Here is a 24,342-nt window from a genome sequence, read left to right as displayed (position 1 = left end):
ATTTTGGTGAAGATTCCATGATAATCTGAAAATAAGTTGATCAAACATAAGCGTAGGCACATAGATTCTGATTAAAGAAAAAGTAATCCTCTGTTTGCTGAATCCTCAAAAATACAACTTGATTCTCTCATTTTGTGATGGTTTTCTCTTGTTCCATTTACTTCTGCAGGTAGAGATCTTAAAGGGCTGTAGGATGGAAGGTTTTCAGTATTAGTGAATCTCAAAAGAATTTGTTACAGAAAGATAGTCAGCTCCATTCTGTATACCAAAACACCCAGGAATACTTTGCAATGAAGCAGGGTTAGAACTGTTCAAATTATCTTGATATACTTTAAGGATAGATAAATACATATAGTTTGTTGATTTGTTTTTTAATGTGGACTAATTGCTCTGAAAAACTGTATTGAGATGTGAAAAGGAAAAGCTTATATTTGTATGTGTTTCCCATCACCAGAGTAATTTTTTCAAAAATTTCAGTAAAGATGGGGAAAAAATCCAGCAAGTTAAATGACACAATGTGTATAAATTCCTAGAAATGTTTGGTTTTAGAAATCCATCCAACTCTCAGCACTGACTTAATTTTAGAGCTCAGAACTGAAACAAAAACTAGGTTATTATTTTATCCCATTCCAGCCACAAATTAAACCAGCAGAAATATTTAGAGTGCATCTACTGTATACCAAGTGAATGGTATACACTTCCTAGCTTGGCTGGTAACTTTGAGGTTTTTTTTCCTCATGAGGAAGCTGAAATGCATAAATACAAAAGTGATTTTAGAAGGCTATGCCTGATTTCAATGGTACTTATTTCAATCTCTGCAGCAAAAGAACTGGAGGGCTTCCAGGTTTGGTTTTGTTTTGTTTTTTCTTTAGTATAATAGCCCTCATCTTCAAGCACATTCAGCAACTTCAATATCATTAGTAGACAACAGATTTCAAACAGGATCTCTTGCTCTAAACATTGTAGAATATCATATATCCACATACATGGTTCTGCCCTTATGGCAACGATTGAATATTGGGGCCCAAAGGAGTTAAAAAAGCTGTAACTTTGACTCAGTTTTTAAATCTTTGCATGTTTAGTATATTAATATTAAAACAGTGTGAATGGAGCACTTTCATCTGGGGTTTCTTGTAGGAAGACAGGAGCATGTGATTTCCTGTGCACCTTTATTTTGAAGTGTTCTCTTTAAGAACACGTTATTCGTGACATTACGTTTTGGTTGCTTCATTGAATGCAGTTTTTTCTTCTAGTGTTTTACATTTAATTAGTAATGTACTAATTCATACACCAGACAAGTTCAGTAAAGTCAAGGACACAACCTCCCCTAGGTTTTGCCAGGCATCTAATTTATATGAATTTCCTATGTATTGTAATAGTGATGCTTTAATCGATTAAAATCCACACGAAAATTTAGTGACAAAAGACCACGTTTCTTAATTTTCAAGCAGTGAAGTGTATAACTTTCAAACGACAGCGTTTTAATTATGTGATGATCCATCACATCTGCTGTGGTGGTAGTGAGCGGGGATGGCAAGTGTGGGACCAGCTCAGCTTTTTTTGCTGTCAGTGGCTAAATGCTAACGGGAGGTGTAGCACGCTGTACTCGTAGCTCTCTGGTTTGTATAGGTGTAAGCGCACACCCTCTGTTGAAAGTTCTTGAAAAGAATAAATGGGTAATTAGATCTAGCTCTTTAATACTTGGGGGGGGTTAGCCATTAGTCATTTCCATGTCTACCTTTCTGTCTCTCAAGATACACTCTATTTAAATTAAGGGAAGTAGGATTTTTGGAGAGTGTCTTAGTGTTCTAATACCAGAGATCCAAAGTCAGGTGAAGGTTTTTAAAGAGCCATATGTGTGTTCCCTCGTAACAATGTTGAGGTCTTCACAGTGATGTAACCACTATCTCACAGTTTCAGATATCTTTCTGTGAACTTTTCAGAATGCCAGAGTCTTGCCCTCCACCTTCATTTTGGGGCAGGATCTTTGATCTCTCTTGATAAATATCTAGAAGTCAGGGTGTTAAGCTGAAGCACAACATTTAAGGCAGTATTCAGGAAAAGGCAGTTGGGGATGTCCATCCCTGCTACAGCTGGCCTCCAAGTAAGATGCTGAAAAGAAAGGACACTTTTGCTGAAATCTCGGAAAACCTGTGATTCAGTTTTTCTGTTTTGTTTGTTTGTTTGTAAGGGCTCTGTGAACAGTCTTTATTAACACAGTCCATAAACCAGTTATCAAAAAGGTAGCGGCAGTAGTTTCTCTGCTTGTAACAGTAAGGACAGCCTTTTCATAAGAGTTAATCTTCCTAAGCAAACAAATTTTAATCTGTGGGTTCCATCTTCTGCTGCTTTTTAATAGTATTGCTCTTTTAATATCACTTCTTTTCTAACAAGATCATATCCTGCTCCCTCAGGCCATGTTAAAAAGGTCAGTCACTGAGTGGTATTTTAATTTGGATAGAGTGAAAGACAGACTGGTTTTGCTAGAATACTAAAAGATCACCTATTTAAATCTTCCTTTTAATGTCTGCTTAACTATCTTTCTTTGAGGCTTTTTCTATGACCTTCAACATAATTTAAACATAATTTTTAATTCATTATTCATGCCATTAAATACTGAAACCTGTTTCTTTCTGCAGTTTATTTCTCTATTCTATGCATGTGTTGCCTTTTTTTTTTTTCTTCTGTAATGATTTCTGATGTACTGACATTTTAAAAAACAGTACAGAAGAGTGCTTATTTTGAGAGGCGAAAAAACCCCAATGTATGCACATTTGAATTACATCAACAACATTATTTAAGATAAAAAATAAGATGGCAGGGGAAAGACAGGTCAAACTTGGGGCCTCTTTGATAAAGTCCCTGTAAATGACACTGGTCCTGTGCTGCTGTGTGTGGGTTGGTAATGGGCTGCTTTGAATGTTCTAAATTTCTGAAGTGCTTCAGCTTCACACAGCAATAACTGTGGCAGCTCCACTGACACTCTGACACCAGCTCTCCATCATTGTTTTGGCTTTTCAGTTTTTTCTCGCTTAGTAATTGAGTTTCATGACTTCATGCAAAAGATGGAATGAACTCCAGATAGTTACGTTATTATAGATTAGCCATAGTGATACTGTGGTTTGTAGAGACTTGATACGCTGCAGAAAAGCACCAAAAACTAATAACACTGAATAAAGAAAATAAATTAAGCCCTTAAAATGATGTATTTTCATGGCCAGGGACCAGTTTTTCAACCTTTACTAAAGTCGATGAGCTGGTATCTCATTTGTTGTAGCCAGGTAAGAATTGCACCCTTTCGAAGCAGTGTGAAGAAGATACATAGATTCTCATTGCTGCAAAACACATGCACAATTATTTTTTTATTGTCTGTCAATGTTCGATTACTTTAGTAATATAAACTACTTGTGTATCTTTCTCCACTTGATTCAGTGGTCTTAAACATGGCACATTCACAAGCACTACTGTTGGATGTTACTGTCTCTTTCCAAAATTTTTGTCTGACAGTCATTAGCAGTACAAATTAATTGGTGAACCTTTTAAGAAGAGTACAATGCAATAAAAAGGAGAAAAAGGTAAAGCAGAAACAAGGTTAGGTCATAAGAGTGAAGTGACATGATGTAAAAGTTTACAGTGTTCCTTTGGATTTTTTTTTTAAAGCGGGGGAATGAAAGAAAGAAGTTCACAAAAGCACAAAGCATCACAAAGATTTGGGACCAGTTCCATAGCTGCCAGGAGCACAGATGCCACGTGACTCTCATGCATTTGTCAGCCCTGTCACAGTGGCCTGCAAATCAGCTGGATTCCCTCGCAGCTCACTGAGCTGCGGGCTGACACGTGCCTGTGGCCTTGTGTCTGGCTCCGCAGGGCCACTGTGGCAACTGCTGAGTAGGCAGGTGTGCGACATCCCTGCCTTCTTTCTGCTCCCCATTCTGGACCGCATCCAAAAAATGTAATGTAGGACAATGACAGCTTCCAGTGATGAACTCAACATACCACAGATCCCATGTCCTGTTTGTGGCATTCAATAATAGGATTTAAACTCAAAACATCAGTAATGATATTTTCCTATCCCTAAGCACACTTCAGGTTAACTTTGCATACACTGCTAACCAACCCAATAAACATTATCAGCATTTCCATTAACTTCTCATAATAATCCTAGGAAACTAATACTCCCCAGTGTGCTGTTCAGCTGATGGCCTGTTTGCTTAAGAAATACCAGCATCGCCCCTGCCAAATGTCGGATTGCCAGTACAAATTAATGGACTCCATAGCTATGTATTCAGTTAATGGAATCCATATATTCAGTCACCTAGTAAGACCTAGCTATGAAATTACTTCCCCTTACATTGCTCTTTGAGAAGAGTTATTGTACCAGAGCTAAACTGGTATTAGGTGCTTTTATCCACAAGAGAGATGTCTCTTCCCCCCCCCCCCCCCTTCCTTTCCCACCTCCCCTTTCAACAGTTTGAAGGAAGGAGACAATTTGTGACAAGGTTAGATGTTTGTACTGCTTGTTGAAACACTGTGTGAGGCCATAATTTAAAGAGCAGTAGTAAAGTAACAGTTTTCTAGTGTATCATTCTCAATTCTGTTTTGCAAAATACTGTCTTACTATTATAATAAATAGACCACATGTCTTGGACTACATGGCTGCTTGTATGGGCTGGCTAGGTTATCCTATTGCTTTTACACTATTTTTTGTCACTTTGAAAATCACTGGTGTGATGTTGAAGCAAATACAGTTCAATTCTCCACAAGTTCTTCATTACCAACATTTAAACTGTGAAACATAGATAGATCTAGTGTTGCCTAAATTTTGTGTCAAGCTTTATATGAAATACATGCGAAGAACTGCTTTATTGGGTGCCTAGACAGAAAAAAAAAAAGAGCCTTAGTGCTATGTATATTTTGAGTTTATTTTAGTGTCATCAGTGTAAAAATAATTCTGTTAATGTGGCTAAATGATATTGTACATATGCTTTTCTCAATTTACACAGAAGTAGTATTTGTGGAAAGCTTAAGATAAAAAATATCTCTAGATTTGTCAGAGAAACGAGACTCCTGTTTCCATTCCAAAAAACCAAGATGGATAATCTGGAGCTTGCAAAGGGGCTCATTAAAATTAATTCTTCACAAAATTTTTGTGTATTGATGAGCTGAGATTTCTTATTTAAAAATGTGATTATGTTAAGATAGTTTCTTTGTTTTTCCAAGATTCAAAAGTTTTTGTTTGATAAATTATAGCTCTTGGGATTCTCAGCACAGAATTTCAGAACTAGAGTAATTTTACATCCTATTGATAGTACACTGATTTGCTTTATTGTGTTTGACAAGCGAGGCTTGCTCTCCCTTGCAGAGCAGCTATGTGGCACAGAGCCATGAACCTTATGTAAAACAGTTATCTGTCAACTGTGTCAGAAATAGGCTTCCACTCTACTTCCTCTGATCCTTACTATGCATCGTTATTAAATAATAAATACAAATTTTTACTTCAGAGCTGCGTATTTTAAAATGTTTCTTTATAACGAAAGCTCTGCAGCGTGCTCAGCTTCGGTACTGTATCCAACCAACATCAAGTTCTGTAGAGTGGCCTCAAGCCTCACAATATACATAGGCCTTGGTTTGTAAGTCTCAGGTATTTTATTTTGAACGGATCTGAATGTGTAGCCTTTTTCAGCACTTCTAGTCTCAAGTGTACAGAAGTCACCTGGCAAGCCATAAAAAGGTGAAGTTTAAGAAAATGATTGTTACATCTTTTTATCCATCTTCTAGTTTTTGAGCCCACCCTGATGAGCTCAAAATACTATCTCTCCATGGTATTAGAAATGTACCTTTTTGCTTACTTAATTAATAGAGCATCTTTACTGTGCCTTTTTAGGCTGCTGTGCCAGACATAGTGCAGTCCTGCCAGTGCAGAAGAGCCAGCCTCACCGTGCTCTTGTGCAGATGCAGCCTGGTTAATTCTCAGCCGCACGTTAGCATCCCGGAGCGTGCTATGCTGCACTTGTCCTGGGACTTGGATGCCCGCAGAACAGCATCCCGCAGCACTGCGGAGACACATCCTGAAACAGCAACTCACACAAATACATGGGACTGGGTCTTGTTCCTAGCCCATCATGTAGTGTCTTCTCAGGATAATTTGCACAGATTGAGCTGCTTCTCATCCTTGTGTGCGGTCTTGTTTTGGTATGATATAGCTGAACCGGTCCTTGTTATGATCCAGAGGAGCAGAATTTTGCTGAATAATACAATTCCTGCTTTAGTCCAGATTTACTTTAGTTTTTGTTGTGGTAAGGCTGTCTAAAAATTATAGCCTTTTAAGTGATTTCTGGCAAATTTAAAATCAGTAATTTAAACAAAAGCAAAATATCTTTTAAAAAGATAAATCCACTTTCATTTTTTCTTTTCCAACCAAATAATATGTGATTCCTTAACAACTAATTAGTTATGGTATCTGCTTGCTAGGACTGAACTTCAGCTTGTAGTGAACTGTCTGTCTTAACATTCATGGCCATTTTGATCTCAGTGAGACTTTGAGTAGAAAAAAAGTAGATAAAATCTAAGCGAGTGGCCATTGAAAATATAGGACTTTCTTTATTACATTAAATTACCAGTGATGGGGATATTGAACTTTGCCTTGTTTCAAGAATAACCAAAGATAATCCTCTACTTCAAAAAAAGCAAAACCTAAACTTGCTAGCTGACACATCACATGACTCATTTTCTGATGGCATTGAATCATTAATCTGATTTTTTAAAAATAGTAATTAAAATGTTCACAACTAGGCAGAAGAAAATTTTACATCTTTGTGCTTATATTCTATGTATATGAGACACAGAAGGAAAGACAATGATGGTAACTAAATACATATTTTATGTTTTTAATAGTTTTGGGGTTTGGAGGAAGGAGCTTATTCTGCAACACCATCTTATGTGGTTTTTTTTCCATGCCCTGAATATATATGTATATAAAAATAAATATTTAGAAGTGTCCGATATACGAAACACATAAGCCTTAGACCCATCAGCTTCAGCTTTCTTCCCATAACAACAAATTTTTCAGCATTAGCCTATCTTTAACTGAGATGGAAAGTCAGTATCATTCTTTTTGCCCCAAAATGCTTTATTAAAAGTATATATTTTATGTAAGCCTTTGTCCCTATAGAAGGTTTTCTTCCCCAGGTGAATTAAAACAGTCCACACATGGATATAGAACCTATTATTTTCCCAGCAGGATGTTAAACTGTGCTCATCAACTCTTGCAGAGCCAAAACACTTATGAAAACCATATAGGTGAATGAGCTGCAGCTCTAATAACCATGGGTCCGCACTTGATCTCCAACTGGTAAATTTTTCTTCCCTTCAAAGAAGCTTTGCTCCCGAGAGCTGGACACTTTATGCTGCAAATAACTGGTTTACCTAGTGATCAGAAATCAGTAGAAGGCTCAACTTTTTTGATGAAGCAGACCAGATTCTGCCTGCATCGCAACCCTAATCTCAAATTAGGGTCTGGCTGCTGCTGCTATTTTCTGGACTTATTTTGCAGTGTGTGACTAAGTAAGCCATTTTAGACACCACCCCTACACCCTCCCTCTCTGACTAAGGAGATTGAATGAGTGTGTTTTAAAAGGCAGAAAAAGGAAGTCAAGTCTATCAATATTAAAAGGTATTTCTCAGTGCAGAGGAGGATTTGGTAAATTGGTTAACCAACTTGTATCATGAGTTATTCATAATGGTAGATTATACTGATAAAACCTCATAATTCGTATTTCTTGCTTCTACTTCTCTGTGGATTTTTTCCCAACTGTATAAGCATATACTAATACCTAAAATGAAAACTGCAGTGATGGTGATTTTAGACTGCGAAGATTTCAGAAAATGAAAACTAGACTGTAGTATATGTGAATTTATGAATAAATTAGCACAGAGTGATCACTTCTACCAGAACAGCTTAACTCTGAAACATCATGATATCTACCTAAAAAACTTTTTCATTTAAGGGCTTGATTCAGTATGGTACTTGAGCATGATTCTAATGTTATGTGAATTTTGTCGTTGAAACTGCTTAAAATCAGACGTGTTAAGTTATAGTACCTACTGTTGAAAAATAAACCCCAAAGAAATGGCACTGAGTGCTTACATTGCATTTGGCACTTAATTAATCTGTATTATATAATCTTTTAATGCCCTGCTAATTTGAGATGTGGAAATCCATGTTAGCTTTTATACTAATGAAGCAACTTTGTTGTGCTATGTATTCATCCCTTTTTGCTGAACTTGGATTTTTCTCCACCTTGGTACTCATTCCTCTTTGTTTCCAGTTATGGTTGTCAAGTGATTTGCCATCCTCACCGCTGACTGTGCTGCTTACAATTCCCGTGGATAGTAAATGTTTTCCTAGCACTTGCTCTTTTTATTCTGTAGTAGGTGTGAGCTTTCAAATTTCATTTATTTTCACCGTGATGCTAAGATAAATGAGAAATGTCTATAAACCCCCTCTTCTCCAGTTTATAAAACAAAACTTGAATAATTTTTAGAACAAGACTTCTCTTACACGTAGCTTATCTCAGACTTAAAGAATTCCACTCACTTTTTCATTCAGCGTCTGAAGCTAGCCACTTCAGACTTAGACATAGCACAGCTTTGACTAGATATGCCAAGTTCTATGTTTTTCTGATAATACAAGATGCCCTGTGCTATTGGTCTTTGTACTGCAATGATTAACTTGAATGGTTTATGAGAAAAAGAAGAAAAACATATTTAGCAAAGATCTGAGGTAGAGTTAATTTGTCTACCTGTGGCACTGAGATGCGCTATTCAGATTTGTGGGTGCTGTGGACACCTTTATCAAAGTATTGATGAAGGCCTGTGGGAATGTAACAGTTTTAAACAAGTATTTTTAAGGAAAGACTCCAGAGTACTTTTTATGTATTATACTCTTTGTTCTGAGCAACTGAAAAATAAAGCAAAACAAAAGAATTATTTTACTTACATTTTTAAATGAAAGATGAATCTTACAGGATGCCCATTACAATGTGAAATAATAAATGATAAAAGGTTTTCTTTAATGCGAAGTAAAAATGTCATGACATCACCAGAATATATTGCAGAACAGGAAGAAATACAGCTCTCACCCAGCATACTGATTAGCAGTGCTTCTATGGGTTTCTCCTGTAGGAATGAAGAATGTCTTTCCTCTTTTTGTCACGTTTTGTTGTATGTATATATACACACACAAAGATATAATGTAAAATAAGTTTTTTCATCAAGAATGTCTGAGAACTGCATACCAGGCTGTAAACTGTTGAAATTTGTTCATTAAAAGTTCATGGTCTGTTGACCTTTTTTCCTTAAAGCGTCATATTAAGTACATTTCTTATCTCAGTTTTGCATGACACTGTTTAGCATATTTCTTATATAGAAGGGTGGCATTGAGTACCACAAAGACCTCGTTTAGCACTTGCAGACATAAGCAGAATGTGTTTAAAATGTTGCTATGCTCTCTAGTGGATAATTTAGTTATAAGTGTCTAAGAAATTAGTATCGACAACAGTTATAAATTTATATTTCACTTAACTGGAAGACCTACAGTAAGAAAAGTAAGAGCTTCACTAGTAGAAGGGTTCTGCTGAAGTGTAGGGCTGTATCTATATGAAACAGCTCACAGATTTTTGGTACACTTATTTCATTTTTGCCACATTTAGGGAGAGTCCATGTTCTGCATCAGCTTTTTTAAAAGGCTGTAATTTTCAGTGTACAGGCAGCAGGAGGATTTTGTCCTCAGCCGATCTCAGATCATGAGAGATGTCTGCTATTAGATGCCTCCTCCCTCCCTGCTTCTAAGGCAGTCTCTTTTTCTCTAAGCTGTTAAAAAGCAGATTTTAAAATGCACTTACCTCATCTTGTCCAACGTAACCCACAAGTTTGCTTTTATTAGTTTTCAGTGAAAACCTGTGATGAATTTAGTAAGATGCTCTGGAATTACTGTATTTGCTTCTATCGTCCAAAGAAAGTCATGCTAGGTGCAATATAAGGCTCTCAAGAGGTGAGTGAAATATGAAATTATATGCCTTGTATCTTTAAATATTCATGATTTAATCAGTTTCTTTTCCAAAATCAGTTTGTTGTGATAGTATTTCTGCTTCTGCCAATCACTGAATGGGATTCTCTTATTGGAATCGATAATCTTGCTTCTGTTCTCTGCTTTCCACTATCCTGTGGTGCGAACGCTTCTGATGAGCCGTAGCAATTGGCACAATTATAACTGAGCATTTCTATCCTTACTCTCAGTGAAAACTCAGCCATGATGGTTATTATTTTTTCACTCTATTGAATCACAGTGAACAGTGTTTGCCAGGTAGTCTGACCATTGTGATTGTACTTTTTGTACTATTATTCTCTTTAGGATTAGGAAGCGAGCCTGTATTTGGCCCTTGTGTCTTCATTCTTATTTCGTTTAGTCTAGTCAAATCTTTGTACTCTGGTCTGTGTTCTTCAGTCTTTAGGTAATTATTTTCTAACTCTTTTCTTGCCAGCTCAACAACTGTCGCTGGTGGTATCATGCAGACTTCCCAGATAGTTCAGTAGCAATTTACACAGTGACTTACACTGTAATTCCAATTGTTCTCTCCTTTTCTTGACCTGACAGTAATTCTGGGTTGAAGGCATGTCATTTTTGCTTATTTAAGTCAATTCCAGCTGCATTAAATTTATTGAGCTTCTTATTATTTGAAGGTTTATATACTGGAATTGGCACAAGCAAAAAACGTCTTTCCTGGGAAAACTTCATTTGCAGTGTTCTGGTATTGCTACCCAGTAGATCAGCTTCTTTGTTGTGGGTCTGGAAGAATTGTATATAGAGATGCTTAGAATGGTCAATCATTTTTCTAATGACCAGGTAATTGGAGCAGCAGATTTCAACAAAACAACATCCTGTCCCATTTTGCAAGACAAACCAATTGGTTTCATTCTTTATTGTAGCTGGTATCCCACCTTCTGTTGTCAAGTTCTCAACTGAAAAGCTGTGAAAACTTTTCCTCTTGTTTCAATGAATGTTTTCACAGACTTCCTAAATTCTGCTTTCAGTTGATGCTACAGAAATGTAGCCATCTACATCTGTCCTTGCTTACGGGTGGATGGATAGTAGTTCAGTTGTTACTGAGTTGTGCCCATGCAAATGATTTCATATCTCCTTGGATATGGTAAAAATTGTTCCATTTTGTGTAATTGTATTGGTCTTGATCAGTATATGGTATATGTTACACCAAGGTAATTGACTCTTGCTGTATTCTCACAGCTCTCAGATTCTAGATTTGGAGTAGATTTAGAAAGCTCTATCTTTTCAAGTCTTTGATGGAAATAAGTTTCCCTTCATACACATGCCAGCCACTTACTGCTTCAGGTGATTCAGCTATGACTATCCAGATACCTTTTTTTCTGTCTTTCTATTCTGTAAATATGCAATAAAATAGACTAGGAAATAGGAGAGAGAATCTACTTTTGCCTTTGGTGTTGTTTTTCTTTTCCTTGATTTTGGCATTTAGATAAGATTTAATTTAGTTTCAGGTTTCATGCCAGATTTCGAGGTAATGATGAGTTGTAGTTTTACCCTTGTCGTTTCATGCTTTACCCTTGTCGTTTCATTGCTTAATTCTACATTTTCAATAAATACTGCATAGCTTTGCAGGTTAGAAAACAGTGTTCATACGGTTTATTTGCTTGGGGTGATACGTAGTTATAAAAATGTAAAGAAACACAAATACAGAAGATTCTGTTCTCTTTTAATATTGATAAGTCTTCTAAGGATGCAGATGGAGCAGCCATCTAAAAAATCTTGAAAGGAATTTGTTGAGAAATCTACATAGTAGTTGTGACACTTGTACGAGGAAGACATTTGCATTATGAAGAGCAGCTAAAGTCACTAACTGTGTGAGTGTTAGAATGGCAATAATAAAACTACCAGAGCAGAGTTGATGTGATGGTCAGCTCTCTTCTCTAGATGTGTATGTTAATAAAAATAGATGAATCTTTAAGTGGTGTAGTGTTCCAAAAGTCATTCTACTCTGACTTCAAGTTTAATTAGTGAAATAATCTAAACCCCACAGTTCTTAGCATAATACAAAAAAGACTTAATGATGTGTGATGACTCACAAGAGTACAGGAAACTGTCTTATCTTTTGTAAATTAAGTCTTACTTCTCCCATCTTATTAAAAGGTGATGCCACCTTGTTGTCAAAGCATTGGTAGTGAGAACCTTCCAACCTGTTTTTAAACAACTGATCTAAACAACTTTTGCAGAAAATATTACTGGCCATTGTTTTTGGCATTTGAATTAAAAAAAAAAAAATCTCTGTTGCTTTTCTATTTTCCAAATAATCACGATCAAGATGTGCTGTACTTGCTTGTCTATTGAGGATATTAAATATGTGTGTGTGTATAAATATATATGTAACGTTTATTCAGTGCAGCAGGTGTTCAGGGGAGAGAGAAGTAATTTGAACTGTGTAATGCAGTACACAGAATAGTAACAGTTTTCCTTTCCTCTCCATCTCTCTCCCCCCAGTTTGTTCTTGCTGCCACATTAAGTCAAGCTTAGCACTAGACTTCTGGGAAACTTGCTGTCTTTACTGCTTGGTTCTCTCAGCACCTGTCCTCACCCCATTTCCTTAGTGCTGTGTCTTTTACCTTTTGCGCTTGCTCTGTTAGGCTGTCTAGGGCAGCGAAGGCTGTCTGGAGTCTCATTGCTTGTCCTTTGACAAGTTCACACCTTAAAATACTAGGAATTCCCCCCACTTGCCACGATTTTCACTACTTAAGTTACTTCCAGATGAATCTTATTTATGTAAGTCCTAACATACTATCTTTACCATCTTTTCTATCTCCTTGACTAACTGATACTGGCTCAGGTAAATAAGTCTTAGCTCTTATATGGAAAGGCAGAGAAAAGGATTGCAGGGAATGACTTTTTAAAATTCTGTAGAAACATCTGGTTGCTGCTGCTACAGGTTTTGGGTCAGTTAGACTTCACAAATAGTACATGGACGGTAGCGCTACATCATAATGTTTGAATTTCTGAGAAGAAATTTGTTACTTTTCTACTCATGATCTGACGTGAATTGTTAGCAGTGACAGAATCCAGGATCTTCAACACTGTGCTAAGCAAGCAGTCCTGGATCCACTTGTTTGCAGGCATACAGCCCTCCATTCGTGTTGGAAATATGGCCTGTGGGGGCAGGTAAGGAAACAAGGAGAACATCTTGCAGCTGGACACCGGCTTCCCAGGGCAGCAGCAGGAAGTGATACAGAATTGATGGAATAATGGTACAGGGTATTTCTTTAAAAAGCCCCAGCAAATCTATTAGTTTGGGAACCTTTCTGTGATTTTTATATATAAAAATACAAATAGCACACATATATAAATGTATTTTATATATACATATATAGATAATCTCCTAAATCTTTGTTCTTTCTTTCTAACTTTCCCCTAGAGTGAGACACGACATACTTAACCTTTGAGTAATATTTTATTACAACATGATATAAAGTTGACTTGCAGTTTTATTATTACTGTAATTTTCATTCAAAATTTTATATCCACAAATTAACTTTATTCAGTTGAAGTCAATGTGGAATATGTTGCCCTGACTCACCTCCTGAATTATCACTATTTTCCTTCTCCGTTGTTCAAAGCGTGAATGCCGTTTTGTTTTCCAGGTAAAATTAGCACTTAAACTAAAATGCTGTAAAAACACTATTATCTTCTGAATGGTGGGATTGAGGGTTTTGTTGAAGAGAAGTGAGGGGAGCAAAGGCCATGAAATTATCTGAACTGCAGAACATACTAGAAGTTGCTGGCATTTGGTGGGAACAATAATTGTAAAATCAGGAGGGGAAAAATAGTGATGCTAGAATGAAATTAAAAGTGCTGACTTTTCATGTGGTTTTAAAAAGAAGTCTGAACTCTCTGGAGCAGGGACATGAGCATAATATCCTGATGAAAGTGTAATTCAGTGTTTCCTTGTCTGGAAGAATGTCTTTCCTTTAGTGCCATCTTTAGCTCCATGTGCTATGTTGAGCAGAAGCAGCCAGAGTGGCTCTTGGAAACACTGTTTCGTATGCTGGGGAGTTCAGAGGATACACCCTCCTTGTTCTCGGTATTTCCACAAACGTTACTGTTCTCTAGTGACCGGGACTGATTATGCTAGACAGAGGGAAGTGGAGCACATGGCTCTATTTGACACAGGCCACCTCTTTATTAACTCTGTAAATAATGTATAGAAGCTATATATGCCTCCTCACTTGTGGACTGATATCTTTATTCTATTGCCAGGTTAGAGAGCTCTCACTGTATAAGTAATGAGTTCTTTCATTTTCTGCCATTGAGAGTGAGGGAAGGATTCATAGCTTTGATGTCTGAAATTATACCCAAGAAATGAGAGTTAACATTTCTCTCTCGCGGACAGATCTCTGCCTGCACTGAGTGTTAGTCCTAAGAGGATCCCGGCAGCTGACTGTACTGAGCCCTGTGCTCAATCTACCTGCCAACATGTATCTGCCCAGTTTCATTCCTTATGTGCCAACTTTGTATCCAGGAGATTCTGTCATCCTCAAAATATTCGGTCTGTTTTCCCATATTGTCTGTATTTTAAGAAATTCAGACTGATTCATATTCTTCAGGGCCAAATTTCTGGCACCCAGTTTCAAAGTTTTGCTAGGGACACTTTCTTCAATGCTGCAGATGCAATTCCCACAGACACAAGGGATGAGTGCCAAAAAATCACCACATAGTCATAGAAAGGTATTTTATCCATACTGCAGTTAGTACTGAGTTACTGTACAGGAGTGTGTGAGGCAGTGGGCGCTCTGTCCTCTTGACCCACCAAAAATGTCCAGTATACCCAGGCACAGGGAGTGACGAAGCACCAGAATGCACAGTGTCCTCTTCCTGGTTTTCCATTTTGAAATTTATTTTCAAATAAATAATTTTCAACTGGCAGCCTGTCATCTCTGACCTGGTGCAAGGCAGAAAAGGGCTGTTCATGTAAGCTTTACATTGCTTTCTTTCAAGGGACAATGTAGCATGCGTATGTTTTGATCTAAGGTTCATGCTGTTGAGACAGAGAAATGAGAAGTGAAATATGTGATGAACTTGTTTTCATTGCCTCTAGGGAACAATATATGACAGCTTTGAGAAATCGTGTTTGGAAGAGTCATTATTGTGCCATCTGAATTAGTGAAATAAAAGTAAAGACTTTTTATTTTCTAACAGACTATTTTGACAGTGGTTGTCCAATAATAACTGTCACTTCAGTCACAAGGTCAGTAAGTTCATGTGTAAGTGTGAAAGCCTGTAACGCTTTTTTGAATAGTATTTTTCTTGTCCTACAGTTCTGGGTGGAACATCTGCAGTCTTGCACCCAGTAAATGCCAGAGTGCTTTGCTGTCATTAACAGTCCACTTTTGAATTCTTCAAGGAGAATTACTTGAGAAATGGCATAGAGTATGTCGTTGCTGTTGTGAATATTGAAATTATCTCAAGCATGTTGTGGTTTTTTATATGGGTACAAATAGTATTGTGAAGGGTAAGACTTACAAATGGGTAAGTCTGAGTTAGACAAAATTTCTTGAGTTTTTACTTACCAAGATCTGCTGTTGCTTTGTGTTCAGTTGTGCTTTGGAAGTATTAAAACGTTGGAATGAGAATTCTGCTTACTAAACAAAACAACAAAAGTTTTGTTCTACTTACAGAGAAAAAAAAAATACAGCAAGCTTGGTTGTTGGTTTTGGGGTTTTTTTTTTTTAATGAAAGCCCAGACAAAACGTGGTCACAGAGAAAACTTCAAAAATTATGAGTATCTACACTTCAAGTGACCTCAGTACAATTTACAGGTGTTCAGCAGGATAAACCAAATTCCCAAAATTCTGGTGTTCTAATTTATCTTTAAAAAGAATCCACAAAACAAATAGAACCCTATCTACGCATTTTTCTTCCTGACATACTTCCACTACTCAGTGATGAACAAGACATAAAGATGATCTGAGCCTGAGACTTTAACCAGAAGTAAAAATACAGCAACGCATCCTGGCCCTCATACTTATTCAGGTTGTATTTTCCTTTAGAAAATTCTTTCATGTGCCAGTGGGATATCAGAGAGAGGTAATGATCTGTTGAGTAGGAGTGATGAAGTAAGACTCTCAGTCAATAGATTTGCTCAAAATGCAAGCAAGTGAAATAATATATTGTCTGGTACAGCTGTTCAGTTACATATGCATTATACAAATCATTTCAAAGCTTATCCTATACACAAATGTTTGGGTTTGAGTATAGCATACCAGAAAGTAAATGTCATTTAGGCGTATTTACAGGAATTTATGACAGGGAAAAGAATTGAGTTTTACTTCAAAATTTTATTCTGAATCTCATAATAAATCTACTTAAAATTAAATGTATCCTATTAATGCTTAGCTCAGCATAACAATCATTCTTGTAGAAGAATGCTATTTTAAAACCTAAGCTAAAAAGCATTTTTACCAGCAGAATATTGAGCTTCAATGAGAACCGAAAAATCTGATAAGTTGTTGGATTTTTTTAATAGTTCAAAAGAGAAAAACACCACTATTTTTTTCATTGTGAACTTTCCATTATATATTGCTTTGTCTGCTATAATGGCATATGTTGATGTAGTCAAATAGGTATTAAATAGTTCAGCTAAAAATGCATAGTAAATATTGACTCCTGAGAAGCTTGTACTTCTCAAGTAAGACTTAAATGACCCAGATTTTTTTTATTTCTTGACGCATTGTATGATATTGGCAGTAGCAAGAAATGTCTCCCTTAATAGTGGCATAATTTACTTTAAAGTTTTGTGTTTGTCAGAACCAGAAATATTTTACCACCTTAGTGTTTTATCCATTTTCTAGAATCTTTTCATGATTTTTTACATACACAAAGGCTGTGCTGCATGTAAGCTGTGCCATGGGTGTTTTTTATGCACTGGTCATAAAAAAACTTGTCTGGAAATCTCCAGGTTTATTAGGTGACTTAGAGTGCCATTGTATCCAATTAGTATTTATCTACCTTACAGAATAATTTCTCAGAAAGTATTTGCAATTTGAAAAATTATATATGTAATCATACAAGCTTTGGGGTAATTATATGTATATTTTAGTTATTCAGTACATTTAATTATGCTTTGTTATGAACTGTTTACAGCAGTTCTCACTAGGAGGGGGAGAGGAGAGAGGGAGGGCAAATGGAGCTGAATGTGGAGTAAAACCAAGGGAAATCTCATATTAAAGATTCACCAATGAATCTTTGCAGACTTTATGCAAATCCAGTGGGTATTTTGTGAAAGTGTTAATGAGTGTCACATCCTGATTACTGCAGATTTCCCCTTACATTTCCAACCGTACCAAATCCAATTGAAACTGCTAAAATTAACACCAGAAGTCCACAACAGTTTGTCAGAAAAATGTGTGAAATTTGTTTTTAAAATATCGTGCCCTAATTATTCTTGGAAACATTATATATAGATGTTGATATAAAATATCCTGTATACATTCCCTGATGGATGACAAACTTAACATTGGTCCCCATAAATCCTTCTAAAGGACCTTCTATTTCTGAGGTATTTTTTGCATCTCACTACAGAGAAAACCATATAATTTAACTGCCCTGGCACCGAAGCTCCTATTAGGAATCTACTTGTTTACCAGCAGCTACTAGGAGCAGCCCTTTTTGCCACAGCACGTGCTGGTCCTTGTGCTTTGTGTGAGGTCTGGTCTGTGATGTATGAAGTGACTCCAGACACATTGATTTAGTTAATCTCAAAAATTGCAATGAATGCAAAGTAAAAAATTAAAAAAACCCCAAACAACTGTATGTTTCCCTTTACTTAAGAGTTATTTTCAGGGTTTTGAATGCTTCAGCCAGCTCACTTGCCTGTCTCCCTGTTACCTTTGTTTTTTGTTATGTGGGCCATGTCTCCTCTGAACCCATCTCCTGTCTTTTGTGGGTTTTGAATTTTTTGAGGTGATTTCATGTTCCCTTTGCTCTGTTTTTACTGGGTCTGGCAAACCCATTCTGTCTTCAGAACTGGGCCAAGAAAGCCCTTGCAACTTGTGAAGGTATCTTCAATGTGTAAACATTTGAGGGGAGGGAGATTTTCATAACACCACTTTGGGATGCCACTTATAGGAAGGCATCTGGATATGATGGCAGGCAGTTGGTTATGTATCTTTTATTTAGCCTGTCTTTATCTGCCAACTTACTGTATGCTGTTAATATAATTCTGAATGCCTGCATATATGACAAGTCATGACCATAATGAGCCTGTTTATTTCAAGATACGTAGTGGCATCGTTCATTTGCACATTAAAGGAAACTTTGCTGGAAGAAGACAAATCTGAGGCTACAAAAGCTTTGTGATTATTGTAATGCTAATCTGTATTCAATCGCATATATAAAGTGTCACATCTTGAATGCTTTAAAAAATTAATTAGTCAACTGTGTTGTGCCACAGATGAGCAGAAGCAAGTGGTTGCTTGCATCCACAAGCTGTGACATTCTCTGTGCCAGCTTGACTTTAAAGGAGAGAAGGCCCACAGTAACTGAGCTGGAGGTGGTCCCATCCCCTTCCTTTTACCTGATAGTGTACAAGGTTGTGGCATTTCTGTGATTGTGTTATATTAAATGATGAAAGTATGTTTAAAGTATGTCAAGTAACAATCCCTACAGTGCTTTACATCCTATATTTATAAAGATATTTAAATCTTCACATGCATTTTAGTAGGAAATACGTATCATGCACCTAATGTTAGTGACAAAAGTATGACTGGGATGTTTTACAATATTGAGAGCAACTGCAAAGGTAAACAGGTTAAGTAAAAATTAATACAGCTGCTTATTTGTCATTAACTAAGAATAAAAGATACGCATTTACCCAATTTCTCAGCAGAATTGTACCTCCATATGCCCCGCAGTTTTGCACAGAGTGAGTGTTTCTTTGCCCACTTTCTGGGCCAAAAAATTTCTAGAAATTTCCAAGTAACTTACCCCTCATTCTTCTTATTTTCTCACATCACTGCCTGTACGTACAGGCAACATGTCAGACTCACACCTGTCTCATATGGGGTCATGCTCACTATGTTTTACTTGGGAAGTAAAGGTAGAGTGAAAGGTCCAAATTCAGACTCCTCTGAGTGTATATGCCTCAAAGGATGACAGGCAGAGGCCTCGGTGGCCCCTCAGTGACTTCCAGTTGTGGTCGTGGGACTGGAAAACGTTTTCTATTAACTGTATTTGATGTTATGAGTAGCATTCAGAGGTCCTGTTCTGTGGAATAGGCTGTAGTTTATCATTTTGAAGGTATACCTCGCACAAAGTGATCTACAATGGCAACAATTGCAGTTCCAGGTTTTTTTACATATTTTCAATCATGTTTTTACATTTCCTCTTGCACTGGTATGGCGAGCACTGTCATAGCTATATTTCCTAGTCATGTGGCTCTTTAGACAAATTAAGCTTTTGCAGTTTTACTGAGGAAACGATTTGCGGTAATACTTAGTGAAGTAAAAAAAGATTGCAGAATTGGAAGATGCTTTGAATTCACAACACAGAAAAAAGTTGTGTTTTCTAAATGTTACTAAACAAAGAATTGTAATTCGTGAATAACATCTAAAAGCAGATCCAGATTACCTTTGAAGGGAATATATAGTGAAGTGTTGAAAGTCCATGTTGCAGCCTTAACTAGTATTCCTTGTTCAAGCTGAAATATTATTTGCCTTACTAATGTAGTATTTGTGAATAGTTTAGCATTTCAACAGTGTTGTGAATATGTATAAGCACATAAGGAATTATTTTGCTTCGAGACTTTTCAGAGACCTGCTTCTTCTTCTTGTTGGTAGATGCACTATTATCGTATGTTTCACATTAAACGTTGCAAGAACCTGAAAAAAATAGTTGATAGTCTTAAAGTGAATACTTCTGATAACTGTTTTTTTGTGCTTTCCTTATACTGGAGAAAAATGAGATACATATTTTTTCCGTGATCTGATGCATCTTCAGAAGTTTAGTTTTATTTTAGGTCTTTGGATAAGTAATTATTTTTTGAACATGACCTGCTAAGCAGCAGTGGCTCTGCACAAAATCACTATCCTGTGGAATATGCATTTTGGGCTCCTTTTAAGGGGGGGATGAATACAGGGATGACTTGTTATTTGTAGACAGCTTTCATAGCATTTATGCAAGCAACTTTTTTTGCAGCAAAGTTTGAAGTAACATTTATTAGATCAGTACTAGTTTAGTTGCATCAAAATTGCATAGAAATAATGTTCCTCTTACTATTTTACTGATGGCGCTTGATTTCTTATGCTTGTTTCTGAGTGAAATTAGGCATGATTTTGTTGTATAAAGATAGCAAATAAAATTTTGCATTTAATACTTTGCAAAGTTTTGCATTTAGCATTACAGTAAAAGTGTGAAAGTGCATGCCTTTGGACACTTACAACATATAAGTTACCTCATTTGTGAACTACTATAATTGTATATATAGCCGAAACAATACTAGAACATTCAAGAGAGATTAGTGACATCAATTTCAATATACCTCCTTGAAAAAGACAACACCAACAAATAATGCAAAATGAAGCATATCAGATGGATATAATCACATTTACAAATTCTTTATAGATACTCTTTGTGAGCAAGGGGTTAAAGAAAAAATACTGACATTTTGAATATATAGAAAAATAATTTTTGAAAACTCATAGTACTTTGTGTCACTGATTCTTTTGAAGATCCCTTATGTAGGTCTAATGCTAAACCCACTTATTTTGGGGTACGCTTGTAATTAGTCTCATTGTGAAGTTAGCAATATTGTGGATGCTTGCAGGATCCGGCCCCTGGAGAACATTTTAAATTCTGCTTGGTAGAGGAAAAACTTGTGTTTTCCGATAGCATTTCTTTTGATAGTTCAGGTTTAAAAATCCTTATCATTTAGATTCTCTCCGAAAGATTATATTTAGCATCAGTGTAACATTATGAATTCTCAGATTTACGTTTCCTTGAGCTTCGATTGCCTTGTTAGGATTGTGACATATGATTGATGTTGTGTTTCTTAACATGTCGGTCGTCGCCCATAGACTTGCACACTGTAACCATGAACCATTTTGGAATAAAACTGCAGCATGTTTATCATAAATTGCATGATACTTTTCCATCTGAGTATGCTTCATTAGGCTTACCTTCTGTAGTACTACTGGATCATTAGATGGCATGTAGAAAGAAATCATTTCAGCAGTAGTCCATCAGGCATGGAGAGCCCCCATGTGTTTGACATCTAAATGCATTAAAGATTAAACCACACTTCACTGTCCTGTGTAAAAAGTATTTTCAAAACTGTACGGGTATAGAATTACCTTCTGCTCACAATGCTATTTTTGGATTTTACCGATCTTCATTTTCCTTCAAAGATTATGTTGCTTTTTCATAGTTCCCATAACACAGAAACTTAGTTCAAGAAATTAAGACTAAGCCAATTACACACTGAAGATTTTCAGCTAGAAGCTTTCTAGTATAACCCACATACCTTTGGATCAGTTTTAAAAAACTCAAGCCACACCATTCACTAAAAGGCACCTACTTTACAGTTAGTTACTTTGGTCTATTTCTCTGTGATGTAACTTTGTAAAGTGAAAAATTCGGAAGAAAAATGCTCCCTTTTTTAAGGAGAAAAGGATGTATGGGCTTAAATAGTAACTAAACTTATTTAGAACTTCTGATATAACGAGACATAATGTGATGACGCTTTTCTACTATTCAATAAATTCTTTGAAAATATTTCTTTGAAAATCTCAAGTAAAAAAGATAGAAATCTGGAATTACAGAAACTTCAATAGCCACTACCTTCACAGTAATATTTCCATTAATTAATGTTTGTCCCTGCAAGTATAGTGGAAAGAACAAAGGTTAGAGAGATGCCTTCCCTGTGACAGCACGTATGTGTGTAAGAAAGTAATGACCAGGATCTCTAGTAGCTGAACCATAGCAAGAACCTGTTCTTCCCTGTTGCAATTTCCCACTCAAGTGTTTGCTCATCCTGCAGATCACTTAACAGGAAATTTAACTCTTGGTCTTGGTGTTGCTCCATGAACATTGTTGCTCCAGCGGGTATTGTTCCACACAAAGCTGCTGAAGTATCCATGCTGTCAAACAAGGGGATGGCATCCCAGATCAGGTTCTGCAAACCCGTATACAATGATTCAAGGGCAAGCAGTGGCATCATTTGACCATGAGAGCATTTAAAGAATTTTATCCCTTGTTCATATGCGAGGTGGAAGAAACAATTAGAAGACAGAACAACAATCACGATTTAGAGAAATTAGTGAAAAGGAATGCATAAATGTATACAGATTTTTTTATCAACTTAATTCTATAGACTGAAATGGGACTTGACTATTCTTTCTCTCTTTTTTTTTTTTTTTAAGTTGGATATAGAAATTCGGACTATTATTTTGATCAATCATCTGATTGTTGTCACAACTTTGTGAATGATGCAGCTTGTTGTGCAGCAATATGTTCTTTGCCAGTGCTTCCTCCCCCCATATCTATTGCTAATGAGATAATTAATTAGTTTAAACTCTTTTTCATAACTTGAATAAAGAATTGCAATTTCTGAAGAACAGCACTGAGTACCACGTGTAGCATCTGCCCGAATTGCTGGTCCTCTGGTTGAATGACCATGTGTGCTGCAAAGGCTAGAAGCAATGGGTCAGAGGTAATGGTAATGTTTCTTGAGTGCTTTAACTCTAATTGACCTTGCCCTGGACAGGATATTTTTGTAAAATAGCAGTGATGAGAATGGGTGAAAATCAAAATCAGATTTAAATAACAGAACTACAAGCCAACCCATAGTATTTTGTTGATTGTAAATGATAGGAGATGGTGTTTTAGTAATCCCTTTGTTTTAGTTCAGCCGTGTTGAGACACACAAGGTGGTATAATTGGAAATTCTAGTATTTCAGTTCTGTAATGCTCTGAAACATATTAACTCTGTCTTAGCAGTTAGCGTTGATTAATTTTCAGAGCACTGTAGGGTCATTAATCCTCAGAGCCCTTCTGAGAAGTAAGAGATAGGAGATGGGCACTGTAAGTATTATTATTCTAATTTTACAAGTGGGAAAACTGAGGAGGTGAATAATTTGGTCAAGGCCCCACAATAAGCCAATGTGAGCTCTGAGATTTGTTTTAGCTATTAGCCCAGTGGTCAGGCCAGCCCTTGCAACATTCTACTTTTTAAATTATACACCTATGCCTTATTATTATGATGATGCCTTAATCGTCCTGTAGGCTGTCTAGGTAGATAATTTTATTTTCCCATCAGTTAATAAGCAGTATCCTTAGAATTTTTCACTTTAGTATAAGTGGTTATTTGTTTACAATTTATAACTCCGGTTGCATAAATAGATGTAATTTGAAATAACAACTTATTTGGTAGGGTATAAGCAATGCTTTTGTGTAGCAAAAGACGTAGGTTTTTAACGTCTACCTGAAACAAACATTATTTTTTTTCTCTGCTCCAGACATGGGTTAATTGCTACCGTCTCTTGTGGAAGGTGTTTAGGTTTTGCTTCAGTTCTGGCCAGTCTTTGTCTTAAGAATGACTTAGTCTGCAATATTGTTATTTTTAAACAACTTCAGAGTTTCACAAGAAATTAATCATCATTTAATCAAAACATTAACCGTTTGGGTTAAATATTTTATGTAACTACACGTTAACCGTTTTGGTTACATAGGATTGATCAAACTCATGAAGCCCGACAAACTTTAGCACCATGTCTAATATATTAATAAATATCTAATATTTAATACGTACATTAAGACATTCCATAACTGGATTATTGAATGTAATCTGTTCTCCCCCTGCCCAGCCTCCTTTCCTGCACGGCTGTGGTTTTTAATTAAGCCGGTGTGGAACTGCTCTTACCTACAACTAAACTAAGATGACTTCACTGAATGCATATGCTGCAAAGCCTATCAGGGACACAGCAAGGGAAAAAAAAAAAAAAAAAAAAAAGACACAGAAGGGCTTTAACGTCTTGTAGCAGTGCGTATAGAGCGCAGCATATTGAAAGTCGTAAATACTGTCCCACAGACATTTTGAATAATGTAGGTATAGCGTAAGTAATTGGAAGCGCTTCTATTCTGCCTTCAGACGTTTCCTTGCTCGCCGGTTGAAATGGGCTGTCGAGTGTGGGCTCCGAGGAGCGTGCAAGGTGCCCTACTCTGTCATGTGGGCCATATTTAACGCTCGAAGGACGGAGGCAGGGACACGTGCG

At 36.6% G+C, this 24,342-nt stretch overlaps 1 protein-coding gene across 17 annotated transcripts in view; it reads left to right on the top strand.

Annotated features, from left to right (window-relative positions):
• The window catches only part of RBFOX1 (RNA binding fox-1 homolog 1), a 1,377,247-nt gene that overhangs the window by 628,323 nt on the left and 724,582 nt on the right, over positions 1–24,342 (top strand). The gene's annotated exons all lie outside the window — the stretch shown is intronic.

The sequence above is a fragment of the Harpia harpyja genome, chromosome 21 (genome assembly GCF_026419915.1).
Source record: "Harpia harpyja isolate bHarHar1 chromosome 21, bHarHar1 primary haplotype, whole genome shotgun sequence".
In the NCBI taxonomy this organism is placed as follows: Eukaryota; Metazoa; Chordata; class Aves; order Accipitriformes; family Accipitridae; genus Harpia; species Harpia harpyja.
Note: the sequence above shows the minus strand (reverse complement) of the source record. Positions and strands in the feature narration are given on the sequence as shown.